This window comes from Ovis aries, chromosome X, assembly GCF_016772045.2.
Source record: "Ovis aries strain OAR_USU_Benz2616 breed Rambouillet chromosome X, ARS-UI_Ramb_v3.0, whole genome shotgun sequence".
Classification (NCBI taxonomy): Eukaryota; Metazoa; Chordata; class Mammalia; order Artiodactyla; family Bovidae; genus Ovis; species Ovis aries.
Genome location: NC_056080.1, coordinates 46,366,812 through 46,386,833, shown reverse-complemented (window position 1 = coordinate 46,386,833; position 20,022 = coordinate 46,366,812). Strand labels below are relative to the sequence as shown.

Below are 20,022 nucleotides of genomic sequence, written 5' to 3'. Positions count from 1 at the left end.
GAGAAATTCTAGCAATCATATAAAGAAAAGTTAACACTTATCCTTCTCAAATTGTTCAAGAAAATTGCGGAGGAAGTAAAACGTCTGAACTAACTCTACAAAACCAGAATCACCCTGATACCAAAAGTAGACAAAGACTTTTTAAAAAAGAAAATACAAGTTAATATCACTAATGAACAGAGATGCACAAACCCTCATCAAAATATTAGCAAACAGAATGCAACAATAGGCAGCATATTAAAAACCAGAGACATTACTTTGTAGACAAAGTCCATCTAGTGAAAGCTATGGTTTTTCCAGTAGTCATGTATAAATGTGAGAGTTGGACCGTAAATAAAGCTGAGCATTGAAGAATTGACACTTTTGAACTGTGGTGTTGGAGAAGACTCTTGAGAGTCCCTTGGATATCAAGGAAAGACAACCAGTCAATCATAAAGGAAATCAGTCCTGAATATTCACTTGAAGGACTGATGCTGAAACTCCAATACTTTGGCCACCTGATGTGAAAAACTGACTTATTTGAAAAGACCCTGATGTTGGGAACGATTGAAGGGGACCACAGAGAATGAGATGGTTGAATGGCATCGCAGACTTGATGGATCTGAGTTTGAGCAAGCTCTGGGAGTTGGTAATGGACAGAGAAGCCTCGCGTGCTGCAGTGCATGGGGTCACAAAAAGTCAGACAAGACTTAGCAACTGAACAACAAGGGGATAGTGACTGGCAGGTGGAAAGTCAACAGTGACAGACTAGGGTGTGAAAAGTGCTGCAGTAATGCAGACTAGGGGTGTGCTTCCCTCTGGAAGTACTTAGAAAACTGAGCAGTTATATGTCAAAGATTGAATCTATAACAATTGCTAACACCATAAACAGAAATAAAGTCAAAATTTATTTGGACCTACATGTGAAACCAGGAATAATAAAATTCCTAGAAAAAAAAGCATAGCCAGAAAACTCTTTGACATAATTGATTAGTAATATTATATTTTCATTTGTTTCCTAAAGCAAACAAAAACAAAGTAAAGAAACAGGATATAATTAAACTTAAAAGCTTTTGTACATTAAAGAAAACCATTAATGAAACGAAAAACAACCTACCTAATTGAGACTATCTTTGCAAATGATATGACCAATAATGGGTTAATATGCAAAGTATATATAAACAGCTCAGTTCAGTTCAGTCACTCAGTCGTGTCCGACTCTCTGCAACCCCATGAATCGCAGCATGCCAGGCCTCCCTGTCTGTCACTAACTCCCAGAGTTCACTCAGACTCACATCCATCGAGTTAGTGATACCATCCAGCCATCTCATCCTCTGTTGTCCCCTTCTCCTCCTGCCCCCAAACCCTCCCAGCATCAGTCTTTTCCAATGAGTCAACTCTTTGCATGAGGTGGCCAAAGTACTGGAGTTTCAGCTTTAGCATCATTCCCTCCAAAGAAATCCCAGGGCTGATCTCCTTCAGAATGGACTGGTTGGATCTCCTTGCAGTCCAAGGGACTCTCAGGAGTCTTCTCCAACACCACAGTTCAAAAGCATCAATTCTTCGGCACTTAGCTTTCTTCACAGTCCAACTCTCACATCCATACATGAAAAACCATTACAATTCTATATCAAAAAACAAAGAGGACGGTCCTAAGATGGCTGAAGAATAGGATGGGGAGACCAATTTCTCCCCTACAAATTCATCAAAAGAACATTTGAATGCTGAGCAAATTCCATAGAACAACTTCTGAACAGTGGCAGAGAATATCAGGCACCCAGAAAGGCAATCCATTGTCTTTGAAAGGAGGTAGGACAAAATATAAAAGATAAAAAGAGAAGTTAGGGATGGGTACCTGGCCCGAGAAGAGTCTTTAAAGAGAAGTTTTGAAACACCAGGAAACCCTCTGACCAGCGGGTCTGTGGGGGGTTTTGGAGTCTCAGAAGGCAACATAACACGGAGGGAAAAATAAATAAATAAATAAATAAAACCTACAGATTACGTGCCTAATGGCAACTCTCAGCAGAGAAGTAGCCCAGATGCTTACATCCACCACCAGCAAGCGGGGGCTGAACGGGGAGGAGCGGGCTGCATTGCTTAGGATAAGGACCATCTGAATGCCCTGAGGGCAATCTGAGGGAGCTAAAGTGAGATAGCAACCTAAACTGTGGGATAGCCAGAGAGAGAGAGGAAGAAAAAAACCAAGAAGCCTATTAATGAGTGGGCGTAAGTCCTAAATAGACTATATATATATATATATATATATATATATATATATATATTTTTTTTTTTTCAAACAAGAAAAAACTGAAAATGGCCAATTGGCACATGAAATAATACTCAAAATTATTAATCATCAAAAAAGTGAAAGTCAAAATCACAATGAGATATCACTTAAAACCTGTCATAATGACTCTCATCAAAAAGACCACAAATAACAAATGTTGGTGAGAAAATGGAACCAGTGCACAATGTTGGTGGGAATGTAAGCTGGTGCAGACCCTTTGAAAACATTATGGGGTTTCCTCAAATAATTAAAATATAATACAATAATTCCATTTCTGGCTACATATCCAAAAATAAAATGGAATGTACTGTATGACATCATTTATATGTGGAATATAAAAAAATAACAAACAAATTAGTGACTGTAACAAGAAGGAAACAGACTCACATATGTAGAGAAGAAACTAGTGATTATCAGTGGGAGAGGGAAGTGGAGAGGGCCATAATAGGGCTATGTGATTAAGGGATGCAAAATACTATATGTATAATAAGGTTCAAGAATATATTGTACATCACTGGGAGTTTAGGTAATATTTGATAGTAAGTATAAAGTATATTATAATCTTTAAAAATTGTTCAGCACTAAGTTATACATATGACATATAATATCGGTAATCAACTATATCTCAGTTAAAATTATAAAGAATAATAAAAAAGCTTTCTTTTTCCTTCACATAGTATTTCTTCAAACTCTTCCATTTTTAATGTAGTTCTGAGTTCCTAGCATATATAATTTTCCTTCTCTTCAGATAACTTTTTACATTTTTTAGAAGGGATGTGGCCTTGGGAGTGAGGGAAGACGAAGAGCAAAGCCCAGTAGAAAAGAGGCAAAACTGATACCTTGGGGGACCTGTGTAGCAGAGAAGGGCTTATCAGTTTATTCTTCCCAGTAAGAAGAGGAAGAAGTAGGCAGAAGACAAAAAAGTACAGGCAAGTGTAACAGAGGGTTGTGTGGTGGCTATATGGTGTGGTTTGATGAGTGCAACGAAGGTTCCCTGCCCCCAGATTTCTCTCTTACATACATGAAATTCTACTCTCAGTGATTCATTTGTTCCAGGAACTTACTGGTGGATTTTGCAGAGGAGAAGACTGACTTACTGGCTTGAAAGGAAGTTCTCTGAATCTTGTTGTAACTCTATGTGAGGATCTGAGGAAGAACTTGGGAAATAAATCTCAGAGACCTAAGGGGCCTTGGAGAGATACAAATTATGTTTATAAAAGAAATAAATGAGAACCCTCCCCTCACTTTTTGCTGAGAGGTGCTCTTTATATTCAGAATGCAGTGTCCAGATCAGCAGCATTGGCATCATTTGGTAACTTGTTAAAAATGCAAAATCTCAAGTCCTACTACATACCTACTGAATCAGAATTTGCATTTTAATAAGATCCTCACATTATTCAGGGCTTCCCTTGTGGCTCAGACAGTAAAGGATCTGCCTGTAATGCAGGAGACCTGGGTTTGATCCCTAGATTGGGAAGATCCCCTGGAGAAGGGAATGGCTACCTACTCCAGTATTCTTGACTGGAGAAGTCCATGGACAGAAGAGCCTAGGAACAGAAGAGCCTACAGTCTATGGGGTCAAAGAATCCTCAGAAACTAACACTTCACTTTCATTTTATTTATGTATACATTCAAATGTGAGAAGCTAGAGTTTTTCATAGTTATAGTTCCTTTATTTCCATTGTTACATAGTATTTCATTGTCTGAATATAGTACAACTTTTTTTTTAAATTGAAGTATATTTGACTTAAAATATTATATTAGTTTCACACATACAACATAGTAACTTGATATTTTATAGATTATACTCCATGCAATTTTATAAAATATTGACCATATTATTTGTGCTATACATTACATCCTAGTAACTTATTTTACACCTAGTAGTTTGTACCACTTAATCACATTCACTTATTTTACCCCTCCCCTAAACCTTTTCCTTTCTAGTTACCTCTAGTGTCTTTCTGATTTGTTGTATTTGTTCATTTGTTTTATTTTTTATAATTCACATAAAAGTGGATAAAGTATTTTTCATTCTCTAAGCATAATACCTTCTAGGTCCATCTATGTTGTTACACATGGTATATTTTTATTCCTTCAACAGCTGATACCACATCTTCTTATCCATTCATTGGTTGATGGACATTTACTACCACAAGCTAGAAACTTCTAAAGTAACAAAGGAGCCTGCAGTGGTCACAGTTTGGTTCCTTCCAGCCTCAGTATCTTCTTGGAATGTTCTCACTTATGCCCTGATGTTATTACCACTGTCACTCCTAGAACATAGCCAAAACCTAGACACAGACAGACCCTGGGGCTCTCTGTTGACATTCATTAATAAGAAAGTTAAATAAAGGTAAACAAAAAGCTAATCAATGAATTAATTACAAACAATGTACATAATAACAGGTTTTCAAAATTCATCTTTGTATAAATATAACATTAGTAATTTTTTTCATGTGTGAAACAGCCAGCACAATAGCCTGTTGAAAGAATATGAAATACAGGTTTCTGATTCTACAAATGTAATATATATGTAAACAGTTACCCTTTTCTCAAGGTAACTAATTCCCTTCTTGCCCCAGATGGGCTGGCTTTGCTTTTCAATTACTTCATTAGGGTTTTACATCAGGTTCCTCCCAGCAACATGAGGTAGGAAGTGTCTTATCCCTTGCTACATGGCAGTTGGTGATGGACAGGGAAGCGTATCATGCTGCAGTCCATGGGGTCACAAAGAGTCGGACACGACTGAGTGACTGAACTGAACTGAACATGGCAGTGGCTTTCCATGAGTAAGAACAGACACAAAAGACTTTCACTTTTTCATTTTTAAGCCCTAGTTCCCAAACTCTGTGTGCCTCAGAATCACTGAGGGTACTTATTAAAGATATATATTTCTTGGTTCCAACTACCAGGGTTTCTGTGTTAGGTGGCTATGACTCAGGTGTGCTATATCATACTTTGAGAATATTGTCTTAGGGGAAAGATGCTAGCCAAATGAGAGAAAGATTTTTAATTAACAATGTTAATTTATCTGGGCTTCAATGTTTCTATCAGTATTTACTATTTAAAGTTGGCTGGATCATACGTTTCCCATGGTCTTCTCTATTTTCATTAGCCCATAGATATGAATATGCAAAGTAGTCAGTGTGTATACTATGACAAAGGCAGTGCCAGTGCTGTGAAAACTAAGAAAAATGACTGAGTCTAAATATGAAAGAGGACCCAACAAACCGGGAATGTGGTCAGGTGAGCAGATTGCAGAGGGGTTGAAGGAACTGATGTTGTACACCTTCAACAGAGGAAACTCAGGTGGGTGGCGTCTTTGGCTTCAGGAGCTGTAATATAGAGAAGAAAGAGCAGATAGGACCTCTGTGGCTCTACCCATGTATGCATAGAAGGGAAAGTGTGAGAATATTAAGTATTTAGTGAATACTTGACATGCTTACCTTAAAGCTATAGGGTGACATATTTCAGCTTCACACAAACACATTTCTGACGATGAAATGTACTGTCATAAGGTTAATGAACTCTCCATTACTGAAAGATGCAAGCTAATTTTTGCTTTATGGGAGTGCCACACATGCTTGCATGCTAAGTTGCTTCAGTTGTGTCTGACTCATTGTGACCCTATGGATGTAGCCCACCAGGCTCATCTGTCTGTGGGGTTCTCCAGGCAGGAATATTGGAGTGGGTTACCATGCCCTTCTCCAGGGCATCTTCCCGACCAAGGGATCAAACCCGCATCTCCTGCAGCTCCTGCATTGTAGGTGGATTCTTTACTACTGAGCCACCAGGAAAGCCCCATGGGAGTGTCATAGGAAAGATTTAAACATTAGATAGTGACAAATGCTGGCAATGGTGGTGGGGAGAGAAGAGGGTCAGATGAGATGGTTTTTAAAGTCCTTTGTCAAAATACTAAGAACCAGTGAAGTTAGCCTCTGACATTCCTGCTTCACTTTTCTGTACCTGCCTAGCCTACTAAGGGCATACAGTAAGGCTACAGAGATTTTAGCAACCCTCTTCCTTCTCCAGAGCTATTTTGCCCCAGGTTTTGGATCCCTCTGATCACAGACTCGATGGACGTGAGTCTGAGTGAACTCCGGGAGTTGGTGATGGACAGGGAGGCCTGGCATGCTGCGATTCATGGAGTTGCAAATAGTCGGACATGACTGAGCGACTGAACTGAATTGAACTGACATCAGAAAAATCTAAGAAATCCTAAACAGTCACCAGCATCCTGTCTGAGGATGCCCAATTCTATGTTTTCTGGCATGTAGAAAGGATGCAGTTTTATGTCATCATCTGTGTGTGTGTGTGTGCATGAAAGACACAGAAAGTGAATAATAATAACATTACAATAGTATAGATGTTAAAACTGTAAAATTGGCTTGAATTTTAAGCAAAAAAAGCTGAAGCATTCAGAAACTCTCATCTGGGGACTGTCTGACTCTTTAATTCTGTGTGGACTGCTGAAAGAGGAAAGTGTGAGGAAAGGTAGGCTTGAAGAGTACTGAAAGGCATCCTGGGATGAGAGTTGCCCTGCTACTAAGGACCTCAGGTAAATTGGCTTCTTTGTCTGGTTCTTAGCACCACCATCTGTAATGTGGAGTTGTTGGCTCAATGGTACATGGCACGATAATTTGGGCCAGCACCTGCTCCCTCATGGTCATATAAGATGGTAACATCTCCATTAGTCATACCTCCAATTCTCAAAATACTCACATGGCAGGACTACATGGGCCCTATAAGACAGTTAGCAAAGCAGCAGAGGGTAGTGATTAAGAGATTAAGAAATCACAAGCTTTCAGGTGGTCCTGGATAGCAGTCTTGACTCTTCTACCTAGGAGTTATGTGTCTTTGGATAAGTCACTTAATTTCTGTTTTCTATCTGTAAAATGAGAGCCCAATAGCACCTCTATTACAGGATTTTAGGGATGGTCAAGGAAAATAGTGATTGACAGTACTCAGAAATTTGTGCCACAAAGTAAAGGCTGAATAAATGGTAGCTATTATTGTTACCATTATCTCATCCCTGTGCCCTGGGCTTCAACATTGCACTATGGACAGGAGTTGTGTTGCTTAAGCAGGAACAAGTTTGAAAATTATGATGGTCACTGCAAGGAGAAGCTGCCTCTTCCTTTGCCCTCCTTGAAGTGTGAGACACTTGGGAGTGGTGCCTTCTGTTTCTGTGGACTCTGAGTTCGGGCTTATTCTTTCTATTGAGCTAGGCACAACCACACAGCTGGGTCTCCTGCTACTTATGCTTACAGTGTTGCTGTGCCCTTGCTGGTTTAAAGAATATGAACTGAGGGCAGTGGGCTGTTTTCCTCTGGCTGGGAATTTGGCCAAGGAACACAGGCAATCCAACTAGGGTGGGGCCAGGCATTCTAGCTGGTAAGCAGGAACAATAGGGAAAAAAGAGAAGAAAGATGAACTGACAGAGAGCTCCATGAAGACTCAGGTCCACACCTGCACTATTTGGTCCACATTCTAATGTTATCCCAGAGTCTTCTGAACTGATACACCAGTTTCCTGTATGTATTTGAAAATGGTGCTTCTTGGCAGGTCAGTGAACTGCAATTATGGAGAACATGTAGTGGAATCATTAGGAACAGGACTCTGCAGCTAGACTGGGTTTGAACTTTTACTCCAAAGCCTACCAGTTGTATTATTTTACTTCTCTGTGCCTCAGTTTCTTCATCAGTAAAATACAAATAATACTACCTACCTTGTAGTCTTTTTCTGAGCATTAAGTGAGTTAAGTGAGTTAATAGTGAAAGGCACCTACAGCAATGCCTGACACACAGTAACAACTCCACAAGTGTTTACCATCACCATTAAGTCAATAAGCAGTTCAATCAATAATTTAAGGAGGGAAGTTCAAAAGGGAAGACATATATCTATGCTTAAGACTGATTCACATTGTTGAAAGGCAGAAACCAACACAACATTGTAAAGCAATTATTCTCCAATTAAAAACAAATTTAGAAAACTTTAAAAAAATTAAAAAAGGATTTATCTTCAATAAATGCTTACTCTGTGCCATACTTGGTAGAGAACATAAAAGTGATGTATAGGATGTGGCACTTGCTCTCGAAGTCCTTATATCTAGTAGTGTTATGCAAAGAGCTTTGAATGAAGAGGCAGAAGACCTGAGTTTGAAACCTTGCTCTACTACTTACAAATCTAGAGTAGTAGGTTGAGATGGAGGTAATCTGGCTTAACACTGTCCTCCTCCTGCCATGTAGTATGTAAAGTCCCCTACTGCCTGCTAGAAAAAGACAATCAAATTCTGATTGAAACCTTCAGAACAAGGACTCACTCCCTATCCAGGTTAACCATGACACATTACTTGACTACTCTATGCCTCAGTTTCTCATCAGTTAGAATGATGGCAAATAATATGTACATTAGAACTTGTTGTGAACATCAAAAGAAAGAATGCTTGTGAATCTGTTAATTACCCTAAGACTTTAATATTCTTTTCATTAGGGTCAAGGAACATCATTGCAGAGTAGATATAAGATTGGCAGTCTTTCAAAAGGGGCATCAGTCCTTCCGATTAATATTCAGGGTTGATTTCCTTTAAGACTGATTGATTTGATCTTCTTCTTGTCCAATGGACTCTCAAGAGTCTTCTCTAGAACCACAGAAAGAGACAACTCATTGGAAAAACACCCTGATGCTGGGGAGGATTGATGGCAAGAGGAAAAGGGAGTGACAGAGGATGAGATGGTTGAATGACACCACTGACTCAATGGATGTTAGTTTGAGCAAACTCTGCGAGATAGCGAAGGGCAGGGAAGCCTGGTGTGCTGCAGTCCATGGGCTCATAAAGAGTCGACATAACTTAGTGGCTGAACAACAACAGCAAAAGGGGCAAGAGAAGTTTCTTCTCCCATCTTGTGATCCATGTGTGCAGGGGATGAGTGGCTATGTATTAATCACCAGAGCTGAGATGAGAAGCAGAAGGTTGAACTTACATTATTCTTGGGAGTGGAGCTAAAGGGGATTTTCATAGCTTGGTGGGCTGGGGATCAGGGTGGGGAGAAGAGAAGCTGTGCTGTCAGCTTTTAGCACCCACAGAGATGCACCTGTGCTGACTGCTAGACTGTGAAGAAGAGAGTTATGGCAGCTGGAACTTGTCTACAGGGAACTGACTGTAAGCTCATGTACCAGGTCTGGCACACTCCCAAAGGTTTGAAACTTTTTGACTGACACATGGATCCCTGCCTTTGCCCAGAGGCATGCTGCCACATCAAGTTACCAAATGTTTGTGGCAACCAGAGTGTAGACTCAGGTTATCAGTTACTAAGGACTGTCTGATTGTGTTCTCAACATCTCTGTCAACAGGATAAAGGAAAGAAAGGAGGAAAGCAGTTCTGAAGGACACATCTTTAGAGCTCGTCCCAAAGCTCCCGTATTTGAGAAATAAGATACAGATCCCCTCCCTATCACATTCTGAGCCTACCTAACAAATACAGATTTCTATCACTACTTTTAGGGTGCTGACAGGCTGACCCCTGATGCCACTAGATATACCCAGTACATCAGAAATAAGAGGGATTGGCACAAACAGTATTAATTGAGCCTTGGAATACTTGGTCATGTTGCTGATGCATCTTAAGTCTGGGAGCATGAAGCAGTGAGTAGCATGAGAATAGCGTTAGACACTTAATGCCATGAATCAGCTAGCATGTACCCAGTCCTTTACTGGGTAGATTACTAAGAAAAAAGTCTCACTCCTAGCCTCCAGGAGACTCCCTCCATGGGACTATGCCCCAAGAGGGACAGTTCAGCATAGCAGGCAAGGTTCTGAGCTGCAAACAATAGAAATCAACTCTGATTTAGTCATTCAAGGAATGGCAAAAAGGAAAGTCATATATGGGCAACAGATTGAGGCCAGCCCTGGGAACATAACCTGAGTCTGACAGGCTCCAAAGCCCATCCTTTATCTATGTTCATGGAGTATCAATAGTAAAAATAGTTCATATTTGTGTAAATTTTACAAGTTTATATATTGTTCTATTAAAATCATTATATATTATTATGATTACTCGATCTGCACAAATAAAGCTTGAAGTACACAGGGAAGGTATTATTTTGAACATTGTCCAGATGAGGTAAATGAGGTTCAGCAGGATTGGATGCTAGAGCCAAGATTTCAAATCAGGGTTTTGACTCCAAATCTGATATTCTTTTCCTTATATGTGTCAAATATCCCTCTGACTATATAAGTAAAGGAGTTGACCCACTTGGTGCTGATCCCAAGAATCACAATTAGGGGAAAGCAAGTATAGGAAGACAGATGACACAAAAAAGAAGGTCCTAGCTAAAAGGTTCATCATAGAGAACTGCTTCAAGAATGAGTGAGCTCTGCAACACCAGGGATTAAAGACTGAGGGTTGCTTATTGGGAACGGAATGGAGTATCTGTCTGAGTCTCTTAGCACTTAGTGTAATTGCCCTTTACTAATCAACATTGGCCTTAAAATACCTACTCAGTGCTTCAAGCATCTCAGAAACAGAGTCCATTTATCTTTGTTTCCCTGACTTCAGTCCACCTAATTAACTTCTCTACAAATTAGTGGGTGGTTTTCTATGCCTTTTTCTCTGAGCTGAACCATCGGTTTCTTCTCAGCCTCTCTGCTAGGAACAACTAGCTTATCTGATACCTTTCTGTTTTCCTTTTTCCTGATTATTGCCTTTGTAACTTTACCTGTGGAATGGTTCTCATATAAGGTATTGTTGTCATCTCCTCCTCTTGCTTCTTCTTTGCTCCCTTTAACATACTCAGAATTACTCCCAGCTCTAATTATCTTTACCCACTCCCCAAGCCATCCTGGATCTCCACAACATGGTCTCGAGGTTCCCCAAACAGTAATTTCCTCTTCAGCACATTCACATCTTTTTCCCACCCCTCCACTCTGACTTTTAGACTCCCCTAGTATCCTCACATTAGTCACCTGAGGTGATCAGGTCAAGAATTCTTCCCAAATTTGACATGAAGTCAAGTGGGCCTTAGAAAACATCACAACGAACAAAGCTAGTGGAGGTGATGGAATTCCAGTTGAGCTATTTCAAATCCTGAAAGATGAGGCTGTGAAAGTGCTGCTCAGTATACCAGCAAATTTGGAAAACTCAGCAGTGTCCACAGGACTGGAAAATGTCAGTTTTCATTCCAATCCCAAAGAAAAGCAATGCCAAAGAATGCTCAAACTACTGCACAGTTGCACTCATCTCATACGCTAGTAAAGTAATGCTCAGAATTCTCCAAGCCAGGCTTCAGCAATACGTGAACAGTGAACTTCCAGATATTCATGCTGGTTTTAGAAGAGGCAGAGGAACCAGAGATCAAATTTTCAACATCTGCTGGATCATTGAAAAAGCAAGAGTTCCAGAAAAACATCTGTTTCTGCTTTATTAACTATGCCAAAGCCTTTCACTGTGTGGATCACAATAAACTGTGGAAAATTCTGAAAGAGATGGGAATACAGACCACCTGACCTGCCTCTTGAGAAACTTATATGCAGGTCAGGAAGCAACAGTTAGAACTGGATAGGGAACAACAGACTGGTTCCAAATAGGAAAAGGAGTACGTCAAGGCTGCATATTGTCACCTGCTTATTTAACTTCTATGCAGAGTACGTCATGAGAAACGCTGGGCTGGAAGAAGCACAAGCTGGAATCAAGATTGCCGGGAGAAATATCAATAACCTCAGATACGCAGATGACACCACCCTTATGGCAGAAAGTGAAGAGGAACTAAAAAGCCTCTTGATGAAAGTGAAAGAGGAGAGTGAAAAAGTTGGCTTAAAGCTCAACATTAAGAAAATGAAGATCATGGCATCTGGTCCCATCACTTCATGGCAAATAGATGAGGAGACAGTGGAACCAGTGTCAGACTTTATTTTTGAGTGCTCCAAAATCACTGCAGATGGTGACTGCAGCTATGAAATTAAAAGATGTTTACTCCTTGGAAGGAAAGTTATGATCAACCTAGATAGCATATTCAATAGCAGAGACATTATTTTGCCAACAAAGGTCCATCTAGTCAAGGCTGTGGTTTTTCCAGTAGTCATGTATGGATGTGAGAGTTGGACTGTGAAGAAAGCTGAGCACTGAAGAATTGATGCTTTTGCACTGTGGTGTTGGAGAAGACTCTTGAGAGTCCCTTGGACTGCAAGGAGATCCAACCACTCCATTCTAAACAAGATCAGTCCTGGGTATTCTTTGGAAGGAATGATGGTAAAGTTGAAACTCCAGTACTTTGACCACCTCATGCAAAGAGTTGACTCATTGGTGGCATGTCAGGCCTCTTTGTCCTTCACTATGTCCAGGAGTTTGCCCAAACTCACGTCCATTGAATCAATAATGCCATACACCCGTCTCATTCTCTATCACTCCCTTCTCCTGTCCTCAATCTTTCCCAGCATTAGGATATTTTCCAATGAGTCGGCTCTTTGCATCAGGTGGCCAAAATATTGGAGCTTCAGCTTCAGCATCAGTTCTTCCAATGAATATTCAGGGTTGATTTCCTTTATGATTGACTGGTTTGATCTTGTTATCCAAGGGACTCTCAAGAGCCTTCTCTAACACCACATTTTGAAAGTATCAATTCTTTGCCACTCAGCCTTCTTTATAGTTCAACTCTCACATCTGTATAGGACTACTGGAAAAACCATTGCTAAGTCACTTCAGTCGTGTCCAACTCTGTGCAACCCCATAGATGGCAGCCCACCAGGCTGCCTCGTCCCTGGGATTCTCCAGGCAAGAACACTGGAGTGGGTTGCCATTTCCTTCTCCAGTGCATGAAAGCGAAAGGTGAAAGCAAAGTCGCTCAGTCATATCTGGCTTAGTGACCACATGGACTGCAGCCTACCAGGCTCCTCCATCCTTGGGATTTTCCAGGCAAGAGTACTGGAGTGGGGTGCCATCACCTTCTCTGGGAAATAGTTTTGATGAATACCTTGTCCTTACAGAGAGAAAAACCAAATCCCAATTTTACACAGTGTATTTTTGACATTAAAGTCATTTAAAAACAAATTTATTTTAATTTATTTTAATCTTAACCAGTATGATCACACATAAAACTCAGGTTTCAAAGATTCCTTTTCATCACCTTTATGCAACTTATTATTTCCATTTCCATTCAACTTTTGTTCTGTCTTTTACATTTTCCTATACTAAAACAATTAGCTTCACTTTAGGACAAAATTACTTTCTTTCCCCTTATTATTTCTAGTAGCCTTAAACAATTGTGAATGGTCTGTTACTGGCAAATTTATGAATACATTTCATGATTCCTAAAAGTGTTTTTTCCTTGTTGCACATTTTTTCAATATGGAATATCTACTAAGAGACCCAAATATCTTTGGTTCTTTTGTAAAGGAAAAGATAAGTGGATGAACATATTCTTAGTAATGTTTCAATATTTTATTTGGAAATGATCTAAATATTTGATGACTACCTATAGTTTAATATAACTTGGCAAAACTCTAAAGCTTCAGGTTACCAAAAAGACTTTGGAAGCTATTTTAAATGTTCACTTAGAAACATTAAACTCATTTATATCCATTTAATTTATTTGTTTTCAACCACTATGTTAAGATTGCTTATGGGAATTTCATCATATCAAGTTGTTTTCTTCCTAAGAAATTTTGTGACAGATATAACGTGAATTTATCTGACCAATCAACTCAGGTAGAGTGAAAGTTTTCAGAGCTAACTCCAAAGACACACCTGTTTCAATTAAACCACCAACTTTAAGCTGGCTTTTATTTACTAAAAATTTACCCTAGATTATGGGCTTCCCAGGTGGCTCAGTAGGTAAAGAATCTGCCTGCAATGCAGAAGCTGCAGAAGATGCAGGTTCGATCCTTGAGTCAGGAAGATCTGGAGGAAGGCATGGCAACCCACTCCAGTATTCTTGCCTGGAGAACCCCTTGGACAGAGGAGCCTGGTGGGCTACCGTTCATGTGGTCACAAAGAGTTGGACATGACTGAAGCGACTACACATGCATGCACCCTAGATCATGTGAACTTGAAAATCATTTGGTTTAGTTATTTTTTTATATTTCTTTAATTTATATGAGCACTTGTTTGTTTTATGCCAATTAAATAGAGCTCTTTCGCAAATTCATTTTAACAATGCCATACAGAGCTAGAAGAGAAAAAAAAATGTCACACATATATACACATGTGTTTAGACACACATGAGCATATAGACAAATGCAAATAGAGGTCTTATAGTTTTATTTTAAATTTTAGTTATGTATCAGGTGCAATAACACAAAGGTCAAAAGAATAGATGGATCCAATTTGTGTTTCTGGCAGATGATCTAACTTCAGGTTATTTGCTGTAGGTATGAGTCCTCTTAAAGCTGTTTTAGAGCAAATTTGTCTTTCAGAAACTCCTTCATAATAATCAAAGAATGCATTCCATTTTTTCTTGAGAGGTTTGAAATACTCTCATTCAAAAGTGACCCCTAAGGTATACTTATTTAAAACAAAGTTTTAATGTGCACCAAAGTGTTAGCACACTTCCAAAAGGAAAATAATTGATTACTTCTCTATGATAAAGCATTGAATTTATTTGGAAATAGCCAGAGAAATTGGAACTAGGGAAATACAACCTATGGTAGACCATAAGTAAATTCAAAAAAGCAAAGCTTGTTTCTATAGAAAAAATAGACAATTGGGAGGGCTTGTTCTAAATGAAGGTGTATTGGAGGAAAGTAAGAGTTCAGGTTTTTCATTAGCTGAGCTGTGGTATTTTTCATTGTCTGGGCTTATTGCTGGGCAAGAAGAAAATCTTCATTCCTGTTGTAGTATATAGTATGTAGAAAACTGTGGTAGTATAGCAAACTTTTCCCTATTGGACATAAAAGGTACATCTTTTCCTGTTTGGGGGATTCAGTTATGAGTAACAGGGCACGAGCTCCCTCTACAGGGTTTCTCAACTTCAGTTTAAGTTAGTTCAGTTCAGTCCAGTCACTCATGCTTGTCCAACTCTTTGTAATCCCATGGACTTTTGTGTGCCTCGCTTTCCTGTCCACCACTAACTCCTGGAGCTTGTCAAACTCATGTCCATTGAGACGGTGATGCCATCCAATGATCTTAGCCTCTGTTGTCACCTTCTCCTCCTGCCTTCAATCTTTCCCAGCACCAGGGTGTTTTCCAATGAGCCAGTTCTTTGCATCAGGTGGCCAAAGTATTGGAGTTTCAGCTTCAGCATCAGTCTTTCCAGTGAATATTCAGGACTGATTTCCTTTAGGATTGATTGGCTTGATCTTCTTGCAATCCAACGGACTCTCAAGGGTCCACTCCAACACCACAGTTCAAAAGCATCAGTTCTTCAACACTCAGCTTTTGTTATGGCCCAACTCTCACATCCATACATGACTATGGGGAAAACCATAGCTTTGACTAGACAGACTTTGTCAGCAAAATGATGCCTCTGCTTTTTAGTATGTTGTCTAGGTTGGTCATAGCTTTTCTTCCAAGGAGCATGCATCTTTTAAATTCATGGCTGAAATTACCATCTGAGGTGATTTTGGAGCACCTCCCCCCCAAAAAAAGTCTCTCACTGTTTCCATCATTAGTGTCTATTTACCATGAAGTGACCGGACAAGATGTCATGACCTTAGTTTTCTGAATGTTGAGGTTTAAGCCAACTTGTTCACTCTCCACTTTCATTTTCATCAAGAGACTAGTTCTTCTTCGCTTTCTGCCATAAGCGTGGTGTCATCTGTGTATCTGAGGTTATTGATATTTCTCCAGGCAATCATGATTCCAGCTTGTACTTCATCCGGCCTCTCATTTTGCATGATGTATTCTGCATATAAGTTAAATAAGCAGGATGATAATATACAGCCGACGTACTCCTTTCCCAATTTGTAACCAGTCTATTGTTCCATGTCCAGTTTTAACTGTTGCTTCTTGACCTTCATACAGATTTCTCAGGAGGCAGGTAATGTGGTCTTGTATTACCATCTCTTTAAGAATTTTCCACTGTTTGCTGTGATCCACATAGTCAAAGCTTTGGAGTAGTCAATAAAGCAGAAGTAGATGTTTTACTGAACCCTCTTGCTTTGTCTCTGATCCAACGGATGTTGCCAATTTGATCTCTGGTTCCTCTGCCTTTTCTAAAACCAGCTTTTACGTTTGGAAGTTCATGGTTCATGTACTGTTGAAGCCTGGCTTGGAGAATTTTGAACATTACTTTGTTAGCATGTTAGCTTTACTTTGTTAGAGTGTAATTGTGGGGTAGTTTGAACATTCTTTGGCATTGCCTTTCTTTAAGATTGAAATGAACACTGACGTTTTCTAGCCCTGTGGCCACTGCTGAGTACTCCAAATTTGCTGGCATATTGAGGGCATCATGCTCACAGCATCATCTTTTAGGACTTGAAATAGCTCAACTGTAATTCCATCACCTCCACTGGCTTTGTTCATAGCGACGCTTCCTAAAGCGCACTTGACTTCGCATTTCAGGATGTTTGGCTGTAGATGACTGATCACACCACAGTGGTTATCTGGGTCATGAAGATATTTTTTGTAGAGTTCTGTGTATTCTTGCCACCTCTTCTTAGTATCTTCAGCTTCTGTTAGGTCCACACCATTTCTGTCCTTTATTGTAACCATCTTTGCATGAAATGTTCCCTTGGTGTCTCTAATTTTCTTGAAGAGATCTTTAGTCTTTCCCATTCTATTGTTTTTCTCTATTTCTTTGCATTGATTGCTGAGGAAGGCTTTCTTATCTCTCCTTGCTATTCTTTGGAACTCTGTATTCAGATGGATATATCTTTCATTTTCTCCTTTCCCTTTGGCTTCTCTTCTTTTCACAGCTATTTGTAAGGCCTCTTCATACAAGCATTTTGACTTTTTGCATTTCTTTTTCATGGGGATGGTCTTGATCATTGCCTCCTGTACAGTGTCACACACCTCCAGCCATAGCTCTTCAAACACTCTATCAAATCGAATCCCTTTAATCTATCTGTCACTTCCACTGTATAATCGTAATGGATTTGATTTAGGTCATACCCAAATGTCTAGTGGTTTTTCCATACTTTATTAAATTTGTGTCTGAATTTGGCAATAAGCATTTCATGATCTGAGCCACAGTCAGCTCCTGGTCTTGTTTTTTTTTTTTTTTTTTTTTTTTTTTTACTGTGTAGAGCTTCTCCATCCTTGGCTGCAAAGAATGCAGTCAATCTGATTTTGGTATTGACCAACTGCTGACATCCATGTGTAGTCTTCTCTTGTGTTGTTGGAAGAGGGTGTTTGCTATGACTAATGCATTATCTTGGCAGAACTCAGTTAGACTTTGCCATGCTTCATTCTGTACTCCAAGGCCAAACTTGCCTGTTACTCTAGGTATCTTTTGATTTCCTACTTTTACATTCCAGTCACCTATGTTGAAAAGGACATATTTTTTGGGTCTTAGTTTTAGAAGGTCTTGTAGGTCTTCATAGAACTGTTCAGCTTCGTCAGCATTACTATTTGGAGCATTGACTTGGATTACTGTGATATTGAATTATTTGTCTTGGAAACAAACAGAGATGATTCTGTCTTTTTTGAAATTGCACCCAACTACTGCATTTTGGACTCTTTTTTTGACTATGAGGGTTAATCTATTTCTTCTAAACGATTCTTACCCACAGTAGTAGATATAATGGTCATGTGAATTCACCTATTCCAGTCCATTTTAGTTCACCAATTCCTAAAATGTCAATGTTTACTTTTGCCGTCTCCTGTTAGACCACTTCTAGTTTACCTTGATTCATGGATGTAACATTCCAGGTTTCTGTGCAATATTGTTCTTTACGGCATCGGGCTTTACTTCCATCACTAGTCGCATCCACAACTGGGAGTTTTTTGCTTTGGCTCTGTCTCTTGATTCTTTCTGGAGTTATTTCTCCACTCTTCTCTAGTAGCATATTGGGCATCTACCAACCTGGGGAGTTCATGTTTCAGTGTCCTATTTTTTTTTTTTTTTTTGCTTTTTCATACTGTTCATTGGGTTCTCAAAGCAAGAATACTGAAGTGGTTTGCCATTCCATTCTCCACTGCACCATGTTTTGTCAGAACTCTTCATGACCCATCCATCTTGAGTGGCCCTACAGGGCATGGCTCATAGTTTCATTGAGTTAAACAAGGCTTAGTCCATGTGATCAGTTTTATTAGATTTCTGTGATTGTGGTTTTCATTCTGTTTGCCTTCTGATGGATAAGGATAAGAGGCTTATGGAAGCTTCCTGATGGGAGAGACTGACTGTGGGGGAAACTGGGTTTTGTTTTGATGGGTGGGGCCATGCTCAGTAAATCCAATTTTCTCTTGATGCATTAGGCTGTGTTCCCTCTCTGTTGTTTGACCATAGACCCAAGTGTGGTGGAGATAATGAAGATAATGGTAATTCAATTTTAGTTAAGACTTCCTTTATTAATTTTCATAATATCTATTGTTTGCTATTAAAAATAGAAGAAAAGTGAAAGGCAAAGGAGAAAGGGAAAGATATAAACAACTAAATACAGAGTTCCCGAGAATAGAAAGGAAAAATGAAAAAGACTTCTTAAGTGAACAATGCAAATAAATAGAGGAAAAAAAATAGAAAGGGAAAGACTAAAGATCTCTTCAAGAATATTAGAGATAACAAGGGAACGTTTCTTGCAAAGATGGGCACAATAAAGTACAGAGGTATGGACATAACAGAAGCAAAATAGATTAAAAGAGGTGGCGAGAATATACAGAACTCTGCAAAAAAGTGTTAATGACTGGGATAACCACAATGGTGTGATCACTCACCTAAAGCTAGGCATCCTGGAGGGTGAAGTCAAGTGCACCTTAGAAAACATTATTATGAATAAAGCTACCAGAGGTGATAGAATTCCATTTGAGCTATTTGAAGCCCTAAAAGATGATGCTTTTAAAATGTTGCATAACATATGCCACCAAAATTGGAAAACTCAGCAGTGACACAGGACTGGAAAAGATCAGTTTTCATTCCAACCCCAAAGAAGGGCAATGCCAAAGAATGTTGCTCTCTTTTCACCTGCTAGCAAGTTAGTGCTCAAAATCCTTCAAGCTATGCTTCAGCAGTACATGAACTAATAGCTTCGAGATGTAAAAGCTGTATTTAGAAAAGGTAGAGGAACCAGAGATCAAATTGTTAACATCCTCTGGATCATCCTTTGGATTATTGAAAAGAAAATTCCAGAAAAAAACAACAATTTTTTCTTCATTCCCTACACTAAAGCCTTTGATAGTGTGGATCACAACAAGCTGTGGAAAATTCTTAAAAAACTAGCAATACCAGACTACTTTACATATCTCCTGAGGAACCTATACACAGATCAAGCAGCAGCAGTTAGAACTGGACATGGAACAATGGACTGGTTCAAAATTGGGAAAGGAGTATGTCAAGGCTGTATACTGTCACCCTGCTTATTCAACTTCTATGCAGATACATTATTCATAATGTCAGGCTGGATGCATCACAAGCTGGAATGAAGATTGCTGGGAAGAATATCAATAACCTTAGGTATAGAGATGATTTTATTGATATTTCTCCTGGTAATCTCAAAGAAGACTGAGCACCAAAGAATTGATGCTTTCAAAATGTGTGTTGTAGAAGACCCTTGAGAGTCCCTTGGCTTACAAGGAGATCATACCAGTCATAAATGAAATCATAAATGAAATCAATCCTGAATATTCATTGGAAGGAATGATGCTGAAGCTCTAAAACTTTGGCCA

At 39.3% G+C, this 20,022-nt stretch overlaps 1 protein-coding gene across 6 annotated transcripts in view; it reads left to right on the top strand.

Moving 5' to 3' along the window:
• The window catches only part of ARHGEF9 (Cdc42 guanine nucleotide exchange factor 9), a 456,021-nt gene that overhangs the window by 53,849 nt on the left and 382,150 nt on the right, over positions 1–20,022 (top strand). The window lies entirely within an intron of this gene.